Here is a 20,362-nt window from a genome sequence, read left to right as displayed (position 1 = left end):
AAGGAACTGTTGACCTTTAAAGCCCCAAACGGCCTCGGCCCAGTATACCTGAAGGTGCATCTCCACCCCCATCGTTCTGCCCGGACACTGAGGTCTAGCGCTGAGGGCCTTCTGGCAGTTCCCTCACTGCGAGAAGCAAAGCTACAGGGAACCAGGCAGAGGGCCTTCTCGGTAGTGGCACCCACCCTGTGGAGCGCCCTCCCATCAGATGTAAAAAAGAGGTAAATAACTACCTGACATTTAGAAGACATCTGAAGGCAGCCCTGTTCAGGGAAGTTTTTAATGTGTGACATTTTAATGTATTTTAAATCTTTGTTGGAAGCTGCCCAGAGTGGCTGGGGAAACCCAGCCAGGTGGGCGGGGTACAAATAAATTATTATTATTATTATTATTATTATTATTATTATTATTAGTCTGGAAAGTGGTTCCTGATTCACCATCATGGGGAATGTTGTAAACATAATGCAATACCATGTTGGAGATGGCTCACAGATCCCAGCCCTGTGGTCTACGTACAGCTAAGGCAAAAGGCTAATGGAGTATTAAAGGTAAAGGTAAAGGGACCCCTGACCATTAGGTCCAATCACGGACGACTCTGGGGTTGTGGTGCTCATCTCGCTTTACTGGCCGAGGGAGCCGGCGTACAGCTTCCGGGTCATGTGGCCAGCATGACTAAGCCACTTCTGGCGAACCAGAGCAGTGCACGGAAACGCTGTTTACCTTCCCACCGGAGTGGTACCTATTTCTCTACTTGCACTTTGAGGTGCTTTCGAACTGCTAGGTTGGCAGGAGCAGGGACCAAGCAACGAGAGCTCACCCCGTTGTGGGGATTCGAACCGCCAATTAGGGAAAGGAGAATGACACTGAAATTGAAATTGGACTGCTACCATGGTGCCTTTGACAGGGTAACAAAGCAGGAGGTTTGTATTTCCTAAATGTGCACTTTCTTGGAGGGAGGAAATCCCAAGATCTGCAGCAACTCCACTTAGGAAAGACATCACATTCTTCTTCAGGAGATGTGAATAGGGTTTGTATTAGGCTCCAGCGGAAGCAATCTTAAGCCAGTCTTCAGTACTACCTTTCTTAGATAAGACATTTAAAGCTGGTCCTGTGTTGAGTAAAATCATATGGTAAATAAAAAGTGAAGGAATGCCTTTCCGCCGTCATCTTTTGCTGAATCCAAAAGTTGCATCAGCTTCCATTTGTAAGGGCTCCAATGAGACACTGTCATTGACTTCTTTAAAAGGGGTCCTTTGGAGTTGATATGACGCTAATGGAAGTGCCTGTTAAAAGCTCTTTAGGAAATCATGTAAGTATATGCTAACATCTGAATTGCTCTTTGGGGGAAAGAGAATCTCCCAATGACATTGTCATAACGACTGTTGCATTCACCACATACTGTCGTTGCATAAAAGAGACTCTTGAATTACAATTAAAGCTGTTCAGGATGGAACATTGTCTTCTAAACTGGAGGGGCAAAACTGAAGATATATACTAGTGTGTTGAAAATAATGTTTCACATTACAGGATCACTTTTTCATCAGACTTCAAGTGTGCTTAGGTTCATTTCTGGAACTCCATCAGTGGCATGCTTCCCTGTAGCCAGGGTATCCACGTGGCACTGGGAATGCTTAAAAATATTCCCACTGAGGTCTGCTGGATAGCATTGGGGAAGTAACTATACTTACTGAACAAATCTTTGAGATGGACTTTTGCCTCTTCTTCCACTGAAATGGCAATCAGTCAGGTTGCTCTGATATGCAATAGCATGATGACATGATTCACGACAAGTACAACTTCCTTTTTCATGGCCCCGTTCTCCAAACCTTGAACTTATTTAAAAGCACGGCATTGCATCTGACATGCTTGCCACACTCAGCACTTAGGTCAACAGCACTTCTCATCATGTGTTCAACTGATCACTCAAGCTGTGATCAATTTAAATATTTGTCTTGTGTATTTCTGTATTGGGCAATGTTGATGGGCAGCTTGGGGGGCTCCTTTTATGATTCCTTATCCTTAGGCCAGACTTGGATAGGACACCTTCAAATAGAGGACTGTTGTGTGACAGCCTTTCAAAACAGAGGACTGTCCTCTGTAAGGTAGGACCCATAGCCACCCTATGAGCCCCTGCAGCTCTAGAAATATTGACATCATATCATTCCAGTACAAAATACATTGCACATTAAAGACTATTCCCCCACCCTCCTCAGATTAAAAAAAAACAGGGGAGGAAAACCCTGTTAGTTAAAAGATTTAAACAGCTTTAGGCTTGGCACTGTGTTTCTTTTGCGTAAATCCTCGTCAAGTATTAAATAATAGTCAAATGTGTCACACAGCATTTGATTTACATGACAAAATCAGTAGGGGCCATGCTCATCAGAGGCACTCTACAAATCTCAATCATTTCATTAAAAAGTAAAAATATCGAAGCAAAAATGGGTGCTTCTATTCCTGTCTTTTGCAAAGCCAAGAGCATAAGAGAAGATCAGCATAAATATGCTTGGAACCCTCCTCCCTTTCTTTTGCTGTGTGACACTTGGGCATGTGCAACACGGACCTCAGTCTTGGGAAGCAGAGGGAAATGACTACATTGGTATCTGGAACATGAATTCAGGTCTCCTATTGTAATAGCTGATATGTTGCAGCATCTGTGTGGCTGAGTGACAGGTGTACTTCATCGGGAGAAAACCCAATGAAAGAGGGAAGGGCCTTAGCAACATGCTACAACATGTGCTTTGCATGTAAACGTTTCCAAGTTCAATCCCTGGTACAACCAGGAAGGACTCTTGTGTGCATGTGTGGCTGACCTTCAGCCATCTATACGTTGTTTAATTAAAACTCCTGACATCTGACTATGGGCCATGCTGGCTGAGGCAGACAGGAGTTGCAGTCTAACAGCCTCTTGAAGGCCACAGGTTCCCCCCGCCCCTGGTTGTAGACAGCACTGTAAATCCACTTGTGCGTGCAGATCTGCACCATTTGGACTTGTGCCTGGAGTCAGTGCCGACATTTTTTCTTTTAAAAATGTACATATTCTGGGACTTCATTAGATTAGCTAAAACTATTTTTTCCCCTAATACCGTATTGGCCTGAATATAAGCCTCACTTTCCCCCCAAATTCCAACCGTGAAAAGTTAAAGTGTGGCTTATATTCGCAATCTTACGGTATGCAGCCAGGAAAGCAGGGAAAACAGCACCAGGAGCGCAGCAAAGCGGTGCCTGCCCCACGCCTAGTCCCCATCCTCTCCCTCAAGGCCAGGAAGGGAGAGAGCGAGGAAGGGGAAAGGCCGCCGGCAACGCAGTGCGGCTCCCCCTCCCCCGCCCAGTATGCAGCCAGGAACAGCGAGGAATGGAGCAGCTTATATTTGGGGATTTTTTCCTCTTTTTTTCTCCCCCCCCCCTCCAATTTTTAAGGTGCGGCTTATATTTGGGTGCGGCTTATATTCAGGTCAATACGGTATTTGCCATAGCATCATCTATGCACATAATACTACATACCAGACTGCAAATGCAAGCTCATGTGGTATGTGGCAACCCCATAGGCATATAACTTCCTGTCACCTTAGAATTGTTCTGCTGGGATACTTCAAGGCACTGTGTTTATATAAATCCCTACAGCTTTGTTAAGAATGTGTGTATGTGTAAAAAGAGTATTTCCTCCTCTGTCCCTGCTCCTAAAAAATTATAGATGCTACAAAACCAGCAATTATTGGTTGTCATGTGTGCTCGAGAAACCACATAAAACAACATTTTAAAAAGATACATTTTCTGACCCCAAATGCAGTTTATTGCTTTAAATTATACCAGTGGAATGGCCAATTGTTGCACATGGACACACTGGACGCAAACGGAAAATAGGTACAGGAAATTCTGACATCCTCCAAACTGAGAACCGACAACACTTCCCATGAGACCACAGTTAAGGGGAAGTCAGGTAAAGAGTTTTTAGATTTCCAAACTTAATGTTGCATGGTTCTTTAGCTAGTTTCTATTAGCAGGAACAGATGAGTGCATAGCTGCCAAGTTATCCCTTTTTAAAAGGGATTTTCCCTTATGCTGAATAGGCTTCCTCGCGAGAAAAGGGGAAACTTGGCAGCTATGGATGAGTGTGTACCACACTTGTATTTACTATTACTATATTTAAGTGGGTATATAATATAAGCCCCAGTGCATGAAATATAAAATTATTGTCCCAGAAATAGGGATGGGGGAATTGGTCCATTTTGGTTTCTGTCAGCTTCTCATTCTTATTTTTGCAATCTTAAATTCAGTTCTCCATATTTCCTCATCTGTTTACATTACTTTAAAAGGCCTCATAAAAACAACATCTCCCCCCCCCCCCAATATAAATATGTCGCTTTCACTAATATATGCATTTCTATGCACACTTAACCCTAACATGTGCATTTTTGTACAAACGACTTGGCTGGAGAACTGTATTGTGAAACGCGGAGGTGGGCAAATTTGCAATGAAGGGATGTGTTTCGGTTTCACACATTGTTCTAGACATAGCTGCCAAGTTTTCCCTTTTCTCGCGAGGAAGCCTATTCAGCATAAGGGGAAATCCCTTAAAAAAAGGGATAACTTGGCAGCTATGGTTCTAGAAGGTGTGAATTGGGTATGTTCACCTTTAAATGTGAAGTGAATTGAATTTCTCACCCATCACTGAGATCTTTGACATTAAATGCAGCTAGGTTGTGGTTTTGCCATATCCAGCACTTAACGTGCTTTTACCTGGAAATGACACACAAGTGACTTGAAAGCATGCTCCACTGCCCCTGGTATGAAATATATGGCAGAGCTGCTCTTGGATATGTGGTGATGAGGTAAAAGAGCTCTTGGGAAGATTTAAAAACATGCTTGGCTTTAACACTACCTCGTATATTTCAGAGCAATAGAAAACAGGTTTTGGCTATAAGTACTGTTGCTCTCTGGCTCTCATTAAGGTTTGGCTATACCAGACATTTATGCAAAGGAAACTCAAACTGAGCACTACTATGTTATAAACTAGAAGAAAAGGTGAGTCACAGTCTAATCTAGAAAATCTGTGATAATATAATAATCTGTGAAATATAATAATATTCTGAAATCCTGAGTATTGTTTGTATGACCTGTGTTTCACAACTTCATCAGGAGGAAGATAGGAAGCCATCTGATACAACTACCCAGTAGGTATTGGGCCCAGAGACAAGATTAGATGGAGAAATGGATGTAAACTTTACCTTGGGATACTAGACTAATTTCTACACACCAACACCTACCTGTCTCTGTCCTCCATCCAGACCAGGGTTACCCAAACTTCTGCCTCCAGTTGTTTTTGGACTACAATTCCCATCACCCCTGATCACTGGTCCTGGTAGCTAGGGATGGTGGGATTTGTAGTCCAAAAACAGCTGGAGACCCTCCTCTCCAGACAATCAAAAGGCATTGTCAGAGTTCAAGGACACATTCCAGTCACACAAAGCACCCAAGGAGTGTACACCACAGGGACAGTGAGAGAGGTGTGGCCTGGAGAGAGGTCTGAGGGCCGGAAGGAGAGAGAGACTCTTAGTTCTGAGGTCCTCCAGCCCTGCTCTGAATGGTGAGGATTCCAGTTTTAAATATTTCAACACACTAGCTAAAGGTTATTTAGATTGCATACTGTGTGTCCTACTAACCAATGAACAGGATGCTTATTCTTTATTTTCATCTTCCAAGATGGTGTTTCATCTCACTCTCTCACATTAGACACTTTGCTTCACATGGGCATATTCTGAACCCTCAGATACTTATTGGAGCAAAATGAAGCCAGAAGCTATGGCAGTGAACTGCAATAAAAGAGGAAATTTTGCACCCACGCGTTACTTTTCAACACATTTCATTTATACCCTGAGCCACATGTTCTGTAGTGCATTCAGGTGTCTTAACACTATCCACACACAAGCTGAAAAATGATGAAGTAAGGTAGAGGTATACATGATGTTCCTTGAGCATAAAGCTCACTCAGGGGTAGGGACAGGCATATCTGTCAATTTTGATTTCTCTCAGTTTCTCATTTCCCAGTCTTCAGTTCAGTTATCCACATTTCCAGATCAGTTTGTGATTCCTTCCCCCATCCCAAAAAAGTCCTCATGAAAACAAGTTTTAAAATACAGTGGTACCTCGGTTTAAGAACAGTCTTGTTTACGAACTATTTGGTTTACGAACTCCACAAAACCGGAAGTAGTGTCCCGGTTTGCAAACTTTACCTTGGTCTAAGAACAGAATCCAAATGGTGGAAGGGCACCGGCGACAGGAGGCCTCATTAGGAAAAGCACACCTCGGTTTAAGAACTGTTTTGATTTAAGAATGGACTTCCAGAACAGATTAAATTTGTAAACCGAGGTACCACTGTATAGGAAAGTGTTTTTGGAACTGCCTGGTTGAAATCATAGGAGAAAGCTTGTCCGTGGAGCTACCTTTAAAGTCATGAGTCTGCTTATTAAGTTTTGGGAAATGCCAGCCCCTATATTCGTATAAGATACATATTCTGCATGTTTTGACCATTGCAAGGTTGCTATTTGCCAAAGCATGGGAAAGCACACATAAACTAACAAAGCAGGATATCATCAGAAAAATATGGGAACAACTGAGCTTGATTAAATTGTCAGCAACGCTGAAGAATGGAGTTAATTATCAAGAAGAATTAAATAAATGTAGTTAGCCAACAGCTTATGTAAAGAGAGAACTGGATATTTCAGGCATTGGTGTGGATTACTTCATGTTATGGAAAAAATTAGTTCAAGAAAAGGATAGCAACAAAAGGAAGATATAAAAAGGTTAATGACATCTTAAACATATAGGAAATTCTTTTTTCCATTCAAAAAGTTATATTATATTATATTAAAGGTAAAGGTAAAGGGACCCCTGACCATTAGGTCCAGTCGTGACCGACTCTGGGGTTGCGCGCTCATCTCGCATTATTGGCCGAGGGAGCCGGCGTATAGCTTCCAGGTCATGTGGCCAGCATGACAAAGCCGCTTCTGGCAAACCAGAGCAGCACATGGAAACGCCGTTTACCTTCCCACTGTAGCGGTTCCTATTTATCTACTTGCACTTTTGGGCGTGCTTTCGAACTGCTAGGTTGGCAGGAGCTGGGACCGAGCAACGGAAGCTCACCCCGTCACAGGGATTCAAACTGCCGACCTTCTGATCAGCAAGCCCTAGGCTCAGTGGTTTAACCACAGCGCCACCTGGGTCCCTTATTATATTATATTATATTATATTATATTATATTATATTATATATATTACATTACATTACATTATATTATATTACCTATTTTACTTGTCAACAAAGTTCAGTTAAAACAATTAAAATGTGGGAATGGTCCTCATGAAAATTCATCAGAATTCCAGGGCAACTTTCCCCTTATATACTTATTTTTGCAAAACAATTTGCCTTTATATAAATTTGTGTATATTTTCACCCCTAATATATGTATTTTAATGCACACGTTATACACACACACATTACTTGGCAGGAGAACTGCTTTTTAAAGGATGGGTGTGTTTTGGTTCATGTATTGTTTCAGAAAGTATGAATTTGTTAAGTTTGCCTTTAAATGAGGACTGGTTCACATTTGTCACCCATCCCTTCTCAGGGGGACTGTGGCATCAGTTTTGTATGTTGCATAATAATTTGCCAAAACAGCACACAAAGGCACAGTGGTAAGAGGAGGCACAGAATATTCTGGTTGTGGGGAAATCAGCTATCAAATTTGAGTTTCCATTGAATGAGGAAAATGGCTTTCTGGCAGGCCTTGGCAAGAGTCAGGTTATAGATAGGTTATGGGACTGTGGCTATTGGTTCAAAAGAGCCTGAAGTGGAACAAAGTACAAATAAAGGTATATAGTTGAAGCCATACCTTTGTTTTAAATCCTTCCACTGACACCAATGGTCCCCAGAACTGGCACAGATTATTTTGCCCTTTTTCAGGGGGCAGGGTATTAGTGGGAAGAAGGGGATTTGTATCCTGTGGATCCAATGCTTCCCCCCAATCTGCTGCCAACACATCCCATTTCTGGCCCTGTCATCCATAGAGCACTGAATGAGATGCCTCTGCCCATGAACTGACAGTGCATCCTTCGGCCCCTCAATCACCTTCCCCTAGCATTGCTCTCTAAGAGTACAGTCCTGTGCTTGTTCATTCAGAATTATGGTTGCAAGCCTAACCTTGCTTACCTTGGAGTAAGCCCAATGGAATTCAATAGGACTTACCTCAGAGTAGGCATGGTTATGGTCATGCTGTATGTCTCTGTATGTTCAGTCCAGTGTGTTTAGGATTTAGTCTTCAGTTAAATGCAAGTTTCCCAGAGATACTTTGGTCAACAAATCTGTACTGAAATAAACCTTACGAGTTGACACAAACTTAATTAAAAAGTGATAAATCTCTTTTCCCCTAGTCTGTCACCTATTTGGCGGAGGGTGGCAGAAGCCTTCAGGTTCACAATATTAAGTCACATAAGCAATCTCTTAAAAACACAATTTAACACTTATTTTATATGCCTAAAGAAGATTCTGCAAAGGTAAGAGCCCCCCCCCCTTACCCTTCTTTGTGGCATAAATATAGGACCAGACGTTCAGGGTATATTTGTATGATTTTTTTCAAAGTACATATCATCCTATATATCCACTGTTTAGTTATTTTAATTGGTCTATATGAGTCTTCACTTCTAATGATGTTTGTGTGTTTTTTAAACTCAAAGTATCAAGTGCAAATTAACATTGTTTACAGTCTTCAGCACATATTTTTTATTACCACATGTAAAATCTCTACTCATGTGTGTGTGTGTGTTTGTTGCTGTGAAGTATGTTTTTTTTTAACACTGGAAAGCATCATATTATATTTTGTTTCGATGACATAAACCCATGGGTTGGCATGATGATGGCGTTCAGGCTGATATATATAAAAGGCCTAAGCATGCTGATTAGTGAATCATGCATACCCATCGCCTCACATACAAAATTCCCCAAAAAGACTTTACAAAGGGGCTTCCTTTTTTGATCTACAAAACATTCCCACTATTATATTACTAGCAGGACAGTATTACAGCTAAAGCTGGTTTAATGGCATTTGCAGAAAGGTATTTGCAGGTTTAATCCTCAATGCTCTAGTGAACTCCTTCTCTTGCAACATTAATATCTTTCAGCTTCATATTTTGTCTTAGCATTGGAAAGGTAGCCAGGGTTCAGCTGAAGACATACTGAAAGATACCCTGATATATCAGTAATATTTGCACACCAAATTTTATGTACATGCATGGAAAGAAATCAAGGAAAGCATTTTGATTTTTTTTTTAAGTAGTGGTTCTTAAAGATGAATTGTAGATATTCATAAAGCTTTTTTTTCAGTTGGATTATCCAACCTGGTGCCCTCCAGATTACAACTCCCATGAACCCCAGCTAACATGACTGTGCTGGCTGAGGCTGATGGGAGATGTAGTCCAAGAAATCTGGAGAGAACCAGGTTAGACAAAGCCCTTCCATATGTGCTCTTTGTAGTGTTATAGCTGCTGTGGTGGTTGTGTTGGGCAAATAAAGTTGTAACAAGCCATCCATGCCACCGGTTGCATGTCGCTGGTTTTTGGAGGGAGAGGGAGCTTTTTCTATCCACACCAATGATAGGATTGAGAAAAGTTCTGTGGCTGTAGTCACACCCATTCTAATTCTCTTGTTCTTCCAACCAAGTAAATGTTGGAGCTTTGTGCAGGGTAATGATAGCCCTGCTATGATGGGATTCATTTTGGAGGTGCAGGGATACTTCACACCTGATATTCCAGAATTCCATTCAAGAGGGGGGGGGGGAATAGGAATGTTAGGTGACAGAATGTATTGATTTCATTACTCTGTTCTAGGCTATGGATAACCAATCTCCTGGGCAGGGGAGAAATCAGGGGAGAAAGATGCATAATGCCCCACACACTGAGCACAACATAAAGTCTGGGAAATTGCACATAACACCTTCCACACAACGGAAATATCCCAGATCATTCACAAATGTTGGGGTTTTTGCAATAGAAGAACAAGTGGTTTAATGACTGCAATATTGCAGAACAGTAATGGAATGATAACACCAGGAGGAAACAGGTAGGTAGCCGTGTTGTTCTGATGCAATTGAAATAAATAAATAAAATATAAAAATTGTCCAGTAGCACCTTAAGAAACCAACTAAGTTTGTTCTGGGTATAAGCTTCCGTGTGCATGCACACTTCTTTAGGTATCTAGAACAATACCTAATAAATTGCTACTTGGGCAATTTATTAATTTATTTTGATCAGGAGGAAACGTGCAGAAAAACTATAGCTATAGTGTTACAAATGGGAGGGTTCATAGATAACAGAAACAAGCTCACTAGACCTGCTATGTCACATGATGAGCAGTTCTTTTTGTTTCTTTGTTTCTGCTGTGTCTGCGTTCTGATTGTGATGCAGAGCAGTCTTCATTGCATAGCTTGATCTGCAATGAGAGGACAAATCTTAAGGACATAGATCTGAAAAGCAAAATAAAATGGAAGTGGCTTACATTGTTTAGTAATAATGGCAGGAGAAATAGGATAGATGAGACACAATGCCTGCAAATGATGCGTTGCTTCCTTGAATAGATTTCCATAGATTAAAAAAAAAATCAGTAAGGAAGGTCAGTTCAACAAAACTTGGCCAAAGATTATAAACATTACTTCCTCTTGTTGAGGAAGATACATTGACTTTTCAACACAAAATATATTTTCATGTTTCTGCCTTCAACATTTAAGGCACTGGGATGGGGACTCTTAAGTGCCCCAGGCATAATGTAAGGAATTTTTTTGGCCCAGGCAGCCAGATATTTCTACCCAGTATACCCGAAGAAGCATCTCCACCCACATTGCTCAGCCCAGACACTGAGGTCCTTCCCCAAGGGTCTTCAAGTGGTTCCTTCACTGCAAGAAGTGAAGTTACAGGGAACCAGGCAGAGGGCCTTCTCGGCAGTGGTGTCCTCCCTGTGGAATGCCCTCCCATCAGATGTCAAAGAGATTTAAAAAAAAAACGTATACAACTTATAGAAGGCACCTGAAGGCAGCCATGTATTGGGAAGTTTATAATCTTTGATGTTTTACTATGTTTTTATATTTACTGTAAGCTACCCAGAGTGGCTGGGGAAATCCAGACAGATGGCTGGAATATAATTATTATTATTATTATTATTATTATTATTATTATTATTATTTAAAAAGGTAAGGGCCTTTATGTCCAATCAAAGGTGACTATGGGGTGGGGTGCTCATCTTGCTTTGGGCTGAGGGAGCTGGTATTTGTCCACAGGCAGCTTTCCAGGTCATGTGGCCAACATGACTAAACTGCTTCTGGCACAACAGAACACTGTGATGGAAGCCAGAGTGCACGGAAATGCTGTTTACCTTCCCGCCACAGTGGTACCTATTTATCTACTTGCACTGGTATGCTTTCGAACTGCTAGGTTGGCAGAAGCTGGGACCGAGCAACGGGAGCTCACCCTGTCATGCAGATTCGATTCATGCATCCAAACCAAGCAGGATGGAATTTTGCACAAATGAGCTGGTTTCATGAAGTTCAGTCTTGCTTTCTGCAGCCACATCTCTACCTGCTGTACACCTGATATTATATATATCAAGTGTGGGGCAGTTGGGCACAGTTTCAGAAAAATGAGAGGGCCCAATGAACTGGTCCATGAACTGAAGGTTACTCACCCATATTTACTCATGCTTCGAGTAGACTCGCTGAAATCAAGGGGAGCTAAGTTGTGACTAGGTCCTACTGATTTAAATATAGTAAAAAGGAGAAAATTTGGATCCAAACAAACTTGATGTATATGCTCAGATGCTCACCCTCATCCTCCTGTGAACCATTTCCCATTATGAGTCATGACTTGGCCCCAACCTGACACATGAAGTGCCTCCCCTAATTTAGGTGAAACAGCAGTTCAGGGATGATTCATCCCAGTCTTACAATCTACAATCTGTTTTATTTAAGCAGGCATCTTGTGACCAAGGATGTTCAAGAGGATTCACTTGTGAGTTAATCTGAAATGGTTAATTGCTGGTTAAAAATTCAAATAAATGTATAAAATAAAGCTTAGAAAGTGGAGATCTGAATGAGACCTGAATTGCATTCTTATGACCCTCTCATCTAGAAGCACCCTAACTCTGTCCCTTCTGGTCATTTTTCAGCTGAAATCCCTTTCCCCAAGCTACTTTTTCATCAGGAGGAGGAAAGTTCAAGGAAAGCTACAGGAACTTATATTTTGCCCTATCCTAGTGAGAAGAGAGCAATTCTGACTTTTTTTGGGGGGGTGACCAAAAGAAAAGAATTAAAGAGACATTCTCCTCTCTTTACTTTTTTCATTCATTAGAACTCACAGTCTTCCAGGGATGTTTTACATTAAAACAGAGTACGGAGGAAAGAATTATCTAATTCTTTGGGGTCTGTGGCCAAAACTGATAAGGATCTGAACCTGACCACCATTTTTTGTCGATTTGGCAAAGGAAAACCTATTTAAAACTTTTTAGTCTTGCTTGCTGAGGTAGTTGAAAACTTAGAAGTGCATTCCTATTCATTCAAAATCACAGGCTGTTTTACTCACACCAGAGAGCTGCAGTGTTCCACAAGTCAGTGGGACTATTCAGTAGTAATCTATTCTCTTTCCCAGTGTTTGGAAATTTAGTAATTTAGTGATTTTAAAAAAGCGGGGGATGGGGGGCGGCGCTCAAGTGATGGTTAGTGTACAAGCCAGTCAAGTGCTTGAGCATTAAATATTTGATTAAGTCTTTTGACTCCAATCCAGCAAACGACATACTGCTAAGCTGAGTAATAAGTTGTGCCACAGAGATACCAGAACATATGTACCAGTCCTAGATTCCCAGTGCTAAGGCAAAATAACTTTTCTCCCTTTGTTATGGGGGAACAATTCGGGAGTAAGCAGCAGCAGCAGCAGAAGTGCACTTAGTGTAGCAGGAAAGTCCATCCTGGGGCTGAAATGCAGCCGTCTAGGATTCTTTCTGTCTGGTCATTTGAAGTCAGGGGTCCCCAAACTAAGGCCCAATCGCCTTCTAAATCCAGCCCACGGATGGTCCGTGAATCAGCATGTTTTTACATAAGTAGAATGTGTTCGTTTATTTAAAATGCATCTCTGGGTTATTTGTGGGGCCTGCCTGGTGTTTTTACATGAGGAGAATGTGTCCTTTTATTTAAAATGCATCTCTGGGTTATTTGTGGGGCATAGGACCCAGGCGGCGCTGTGGTTAAACCACTGAGCCTAGGGCTTGCTGATCAGAAGGTCGGCGGTTCGAATCCCTGTGACGGGGTGAGCTCCCGTTGCTTGGTCCCAGCTCCTGCCAACCTAGCAGTTCGAAAGCACGTCAAAATGCAAGTAGATAAATACGAACCGCTACAGCGGGAAGGTAAACGGCGTTTCCATGTGCTGCTCTGGTTTGCCAGAAGCGGCTTTGTCATGCTGGCCACATGACCTGGAAGCTATACGCGAGATGAGCGCGCAACCCCAGAGTCGGTCACGACTGGACCTAATGGTCAGGGGTCCTTTACCTTTAGGAATTCATTCATATATATTTTTTCAAAATATAGTCCGGCCCCCCACAAGGTCTGAGGGACAGTGGACCAGCCCCCTGATGAAAAAGTTTGCTGACCCCTGGTCTAGCTCATGACAGCTCCCCAAACTGCCCCAATCTTTGCAGCCCTCCTCTACACCTTCTTCAAGTGCTTTTGACCTGGCTGGAATATTTCCTTGAGCTATGATGAAGTCTTTTGCTTATCAAGATGGAGGACGGAGAGAAGTGTGGGTGTGTCTGCAGAAACCTGTGGATTTGTGTTTGCACTTCCGCCTCTGGTTGCACCTATCACTGGCACATGGCCTCCAAAAAGTTGCCCATGAGGGAATGAAGCCCTTTGATGGAGAAATGACTCAGACCTCACAGTACAGTACTATGCTTATGCATAGCCCCAAAGGGTCAAGGTCAAAAGAGGACCCAGCTTTGCATAAAACATGTATATGCTTGTTTGTACACATAGCCCAAAATTTAGGAATAATTATTACAATGTAAACAGAAATACAATACATCTGACTGTAGTGGGAAGACTGTGACCAAGAAAACACACAGACCACCTGGCAGAGAGCAACTGTTGAAAGGCAACGTCAAGGCCTCTACTCTCCTTCATTGTGGTGCTTCATGCTTAAGTTAGAGTTGTTGGACCAGAAAGCCTTTCTGGGCCAGATTTAGGTTTGATGAGGCCCTAAGCTACTGGAGGTAATGGGGCCCTTTTTATGTCCAGCTGTCCTTTGTCAACAACAAATTGTCACTGTTTTTTTGTGTTGAATGCATGCTATATGGTAATTTATGGACCTAATAGTTATCTAAAGCCATTTGTACATAACAAATAGGAGCCTACACAACACAAAACACTGTTGCTGTATGTAGGTTTTATTTTATTTGGTTTTTATCTTATATTTTGGAAATGTACACCCGGGGGGGGGTTCTTTAATTTCTTTTGGGGGGGGGCCAAGAGAGTGGGGCCCTAAGCTATAGCTTGTTTACCGGGAACAGAGCAAAGGCATGAGGTGCCTGGGTGAGGAAGAGTCCTGCTCAAAAGCTCTCATCTCAAACTGCGTCTGTGCACAACTCATCTCCATTCTGCTCTTTTCATTTCTCTGCATATTCTCAGAGACCAGAGGGGAGGGGAGCTGTTTGCATCAGGAGGGGGAGACTCCCTGGATTCTTCAACAGCCTCCTCTCCCGCCTCTGCTTCAGTCTCAGAGTCTGAAATGTACTCTGCCGCAGACTCTTCTTGTTCACTAAACCCTGTCACCTCTCCTGCTGCTGACGCCTCCTCCTCCCAGTTTCCTCCTTCTGCATCTGACCTCCCTTAACAGGCTTTTGAGTGTTGAGAAGGAGATGAGACCATAAAACCATCTTGAACAGCATCCTACAGTCATTGAGCAGCCTCATTCTCCCAATTATTTTCCCATACTGCACCAGCAGAACTCCCACAACAAGGTATTGTTACAGTCACAGTCTTTTTTTAAAAAGGCATCTAGGGAATAGTTCTGTACTGTTTGGCTCTGTACCAACTGCCTTGCCTATCATGCAACTCCAGCTATCACTGCACAGTCCTCTACCTGTATCCATTAGGCTGTAAAAGCTGGTCTACAGGTTACTTACGGATTGGACCTAAGATGCCGGTTATGCATTAAAATTAAACAAAAAATGTAAAAAACAGGAGGTTTGCATCACCAAGAAAGAAGACAAAAGAGGGCCCTCAATTTGCATCACATTTGCACGTGATAATTCATATGCATAGACACAAATTTAAAAATAATTACTATAATTTAAAGAGAAATACAATGCAACTTGCTACAGCGAAGAAGACACCGGGTGACTTGTGTGCTTGCTCAGTCTGCTGACTGTTGATGGGGCACTTCAAGGCTGCTGCTCTCCCATTTTATGATTCCTTATCTTTAAATCATACTTGGAATGGCTAGCCCTCAAATAAAGGACTCTCTTCTGGCGGCGCTTCAAAATAGAGGATTGTCTTGTGTCAGGTAGGACACATGCCTATCATTATCAAGTCAACAGCATACAGTCTCAGATCAGTTTTAATATTTGTTTTTCTTATATTTTTAACCGATTCTGGATCTCACACACAGAGAGGCCCATACAGTAGGCCTGAATCCAGCCGCCCGCCCCCTTCTTCTTGCCATATGCTTATTTGCCATTCTGTTCTTCTTTCATATAAAAGGGGGGGGGAATGACAGCCATGTCTAAAAAAGGGTCTCAACTACTGTGGATAAATCAATCCATCACACATGCAAGGGGAAAAAAACCTGCCATGAAACTTAATCACTAAAGGTCATGTCGGGGAGCGAGGAACAGATTAAATTAGCATAGTATTAGATATGGAAAATGATTTCTGTCAAAATCATCTTTACCACAATTATAATATGTTAATTACGTATTTCATTAAGGAAGTTGATTATGGTTCACAGATGAAATCATGCAGGCGAAGACACCTGGAAGGAAGCACTAGAGCCTGAAGATAGAGAGGAGAGAGAGAGTGAGAGAGAGAGAGATTCTCTTGTGTGTGAGCGCACTAGTAAGCACACGCAGGTGCTGTTAGCTTTTTCAGGTCACTAGGAGACAGCGTCGACTAGCTTTCTCCTAGGAGCACTAAAGGAATACCGAAATACCTGAGTGAGTGGTATGTGCAAACGGGCTCTCAAAATTCTGCACCTTGTTTCTGGGCACAGAACCTGAGAGAACCATTTCACTGAAATTCCTCAGCAGTTTTTCAGGAGGTGGGCCTCACCTTCAACAGTGGTACCAGTAGCACAGTGTCTTCCCACCCACCAAGGGTGGGGTTTTTTTTTGGGGGGGGGGGTGTCACTAAAGTGACAGCAACAGCAATTGTGTTGACACCATAGGTACTCCTTCACAGAGCCTCAGAATGTGCATTATTCCAGAGTTGTTGTTGTTTAGTCATTCAGTCGTGTCCGACTCTCCGTGACCCCATGGACCAGAGCACACCAGGCACTCCTGTCTTCCACTGCCTCCCGCAGTTTGGTCAGACTCATGTTGGTTGACCCTAGATTTTTGAATTTCCTGACATGCGTCTAAAGTCAGGGTCCTCCACAAGAAAGAAAGAAAGAAAAAGCCTAGATTTTTAAATATGGAAGAATATACTGAAAATTAAATACAATATTAATAGCACACAACGAGAAGCCAAATATTGTAAGGTGTGATCCGAGTTCTACAACCAACATTTCAGGTTCTTCAATGTCTGTGTCATGAATATGTTAAGGTCTTTAAAGAACTCCTCAGCAGAAAGTGCATTTAGTAAACCCGCTTTCCTGAAATGCTTAAAGTATCATAGATGGAGATGAATGGGTCAGGCTGTTTCTGTTCTGTTTCAGTTTTGCATGTGTTCGATCCTAAATCTATTGCATCTTGATTTTTCTGCAAATTTCTTTAAAATACACACAACATGTATTTAAAATGTATGCATTTCCCCTTAAAAAAGCATTTTGTGTGAGTCTTCCCCTAAAGTACCTGTTTTGACCCATTTCCCCTTAAAATGTATATTTTGGTATTTTTCAGGCAACAACCACAGCGTATATAATCCAAAGAAAAAGTGCACTCCAATGTGCTCATTCACTTGAAAAATGCGGACGAAATGAAACTGTCCAGCATACCTAAGCTAGTCTACTAAAATCCCTATTGTAACCCTGCTAACAAGAATCATTGGAGCCTCACACAAGCAGGGCTTCATATATATTTTTAGCAAAAGCTCCTGTGCCCAAAGCTAGCTCTGAGAACCACTACACACCCATAAAGCAAGGTGAGGCAACTGCCTCAGGTGGCAGGATCCCCAGGAGCAGCAGATCTCAATGTAGATCTTTATCTACATTGGCAGGGTCCGTTCCTGGTGCAGATCTTCACTCACCCCTTCTTCCCTAGTAGGGAGTGGGGTGCCCTTTTGTGGGTTCACCTCAGGTGCCAAAATGTTTTGGGCTGACCCAGACCACTACACACAAACAAGGGGTGAGGAACCTCCATGCCACAGGTCAAATTGGTCAAGCCAAATCAGGCATATTCAGAGGGATTCAGGCCTTGGCTGAGTTGGGCTGAGACAGCCCCGAATTGCTATAGGTCAGGTTGAGTGATCTTGGGAAGTCATCAAAGAAGGAGAAGCAGGCAGGAGAAACCATGAAAAGTAAACCCCCTATCAGGTGACTGCATCTTTGCAGAAGAAGGTGGGGGGGGGGTGCCTGGCATCTCCTTATTCCTATCTGCCCCCTGAAGCTGCACCATGCAGGTGCTTACCAGGTTATAAGTGAGAAGATCCAATCCTGTGTAATGCCAATTGCTGCTCCTTTGCAAATGATGTACAAAACGGCATTTAAAATTATATCAGGCATGGGTCCACGGTGGGATGGCTGGTCCCTGGGGTAGCGCAGTGGACAGGCATGATCCAGGGGGCCACCGATTGGTGGATGAGGACTGGATAGAGCCCTACTAATTAAGCCTGGCCCAGGTCCCCATTTGACCCACAAGGCAATTTCCCCCAAACCATGTGCACCTGTTGCACTTAACATCATATGTGATTTCATGTGTTAAGCAGGTAGAGCAGGTGCAATCAAGGGATCTGATTGCTCATTGCCAAGGGAGGCTTGCTGTCACCACCAATCAGCACGTTTTGGGCTGTGGTCACATGATTATGAAATTTAGTGCATGCATGCTGGTGGTGAATAACAGAAGGGAAGGAAGAAACCATTACATAAGAGGGGGGGGGGAGAAGAAGTGCCAGAAATTATAACAAAAGTGGATACAAACCAGTGTGCCAGATTTAAGGGGCATTATATCCCTACAAAAATAACCTAGTGATGGACCCAGAAGGAAAGCTTGAAAGTCTTAGTCAAATATAATTACCTCATTCTAATATTCCTTATTGAGCAAGAATGTGTCAATGCAAGGGTGCCCTTCTTCAGATAGATTTTGCCACAAAGAATAATCATTGTGGGAATTAAAGCACAATTGTCAAGAAAGACTTGGTCATCATGAGAGAGATCATCATGTCTCATCCAACTGTCCTCTTGCTTTCCAGCAGTAATTACTTCAGTAATTAATCTCTGTCATTTAACTGTATTACATTTTGAAAGGAGAAAATGGAAGAAAGACCTGTTTCCAACTAATTTACATCACAGTTTAAAATCCTAGAACAGGGCAAATCAAATGTCAAACTTTAGCCCTCTTGTAGATTTCTACAATAGTCTCATTCCAACACCCCTCACGAACAGAACGGAAGTTAGTTAGCTTCAATAATCTCAATTATATCGCCTTAGTTTGGGAGGCTTCCCCTATTCAACATCATTTATGACTGTGTTTTTCAATGGAAGTCAATACACAATATAGGAGAACTAGCTATAGTGATGTCTTGTTCATATTACAACAGATCCCCAAAGTATTAGCCAGGGGGCACTGCTTTTGTATACCCCCAGACGTGGGGCAAGAACAGCATGGAAAACTCTTCCAAATTAAATCTTCCAAATATAACCTATGCTTGACAGGAATTGTCATCAACAAGATAAGCCTTCAGCATAGGTGTCTCCTACATTGTTGTCATACAACAATGTATAATATTTCTTCTGTATTTCAAAGTGAGTACTAAAACTTTTGCAAAGCTCAACAAACACAGTGCTTGAATTCCATAGATGGGGAACAATCCATAGCTTAGTGGTGGGGCACAAATTCTGCATGTATCAGGCCCCAGATTCGATCGCTAGCATTTCTAGCCAGAGATGAAAAATATTCTGGTCTGATACTTCATAGACCCTCTATTAGTTTTGACAAGAGTGAACTCGATGGAGCAATGGTCTGACTTTGTATATCAGGAAGCTCTGCATGTTGAGATATGACTTCTTTACTTTTGTCTTTTAGCAAGAAAAGTAGGGACCATAATGCAGTTGTGTGTACAAATACAATCATCAAGGCTGCACATAAATTGCCTTGTCAAATAAGCTGCAATTCTACCAATCAGTGTCTGGTGGAAATTGAGAAGTGGTGGATACTTAGGGTTGGATCCAACTAAGCCAAACTCAGAATAGACTCACTGAAATCAAAAGACTGATGTTAATCATTGCTAACTTAAGTCCACTGATTTCAGTGAGTCCACTCAGTGTATGACTTGGTTGCAACCTTATTTCCAGCCCCAGCTCACACACCTGGACAGCTGTTCTTTAGTTGTTTAGATTGTAGCCATTGTCAACTTGACTGATGCTAAGTAGACTTTGTAGGCTGCTGGACAGTCTGTCTTTTTGGAGTGGAGCTATAGCAGGGTGATGATCTTGAAGGACTAAGAACCAATCTCTTACTGATACAAAATTATTTATCATTACTTTGCAAGTACATAGGTTGAAGAATGACATGTGAGCAGCAACAGCACAGTTTTACTTTATTTTTATGAGTATTTCTAAACTGCCACTCATTAAAAAGTCATGGTGGTGTACAATTAAATCTTTAAAACTTCATAACATTATAAAAAACATAAATATTGAAGAAATGACCAAACACTAAAAATGCTTGGCAAGATAGAAACGTTTTCAGCAGGTGGCAAAATTGCAGGTGCCTGTCTGAAAAAAGCTTGTTTGATGGTGGTGGTGGTGGTGGGGTATTTGAAAGGGGGGTATTTCCTTATTTTATTAATAAAACCCAACATCCACTTCAATGAGCTTTCTAAGCACATACCACTGACACCGTTTAATATCACTTATATTCTTTGCACCCAATAGTCTTGGTAACTGTGGGATGATGTGGTACATAT

This window comes from Zootoca vivipara, chromosome 8 (genome assembly GCF_963506605.1).
Source record: "Zootoca vivipara chromosome 8, rZooViv1.1, whole genome shotgun sequence".
Lineage (NCBI taxonomy): Eukaryota > Metazoa > Chordata > Lepidosauria > Squamata > Lacertidae > Zootoca > Zootoca vivipara.
The sequence above is the reverse complement of the archived record's forward strand: the minus strand, read 5'-3'. Positions refer to the sequence as shown.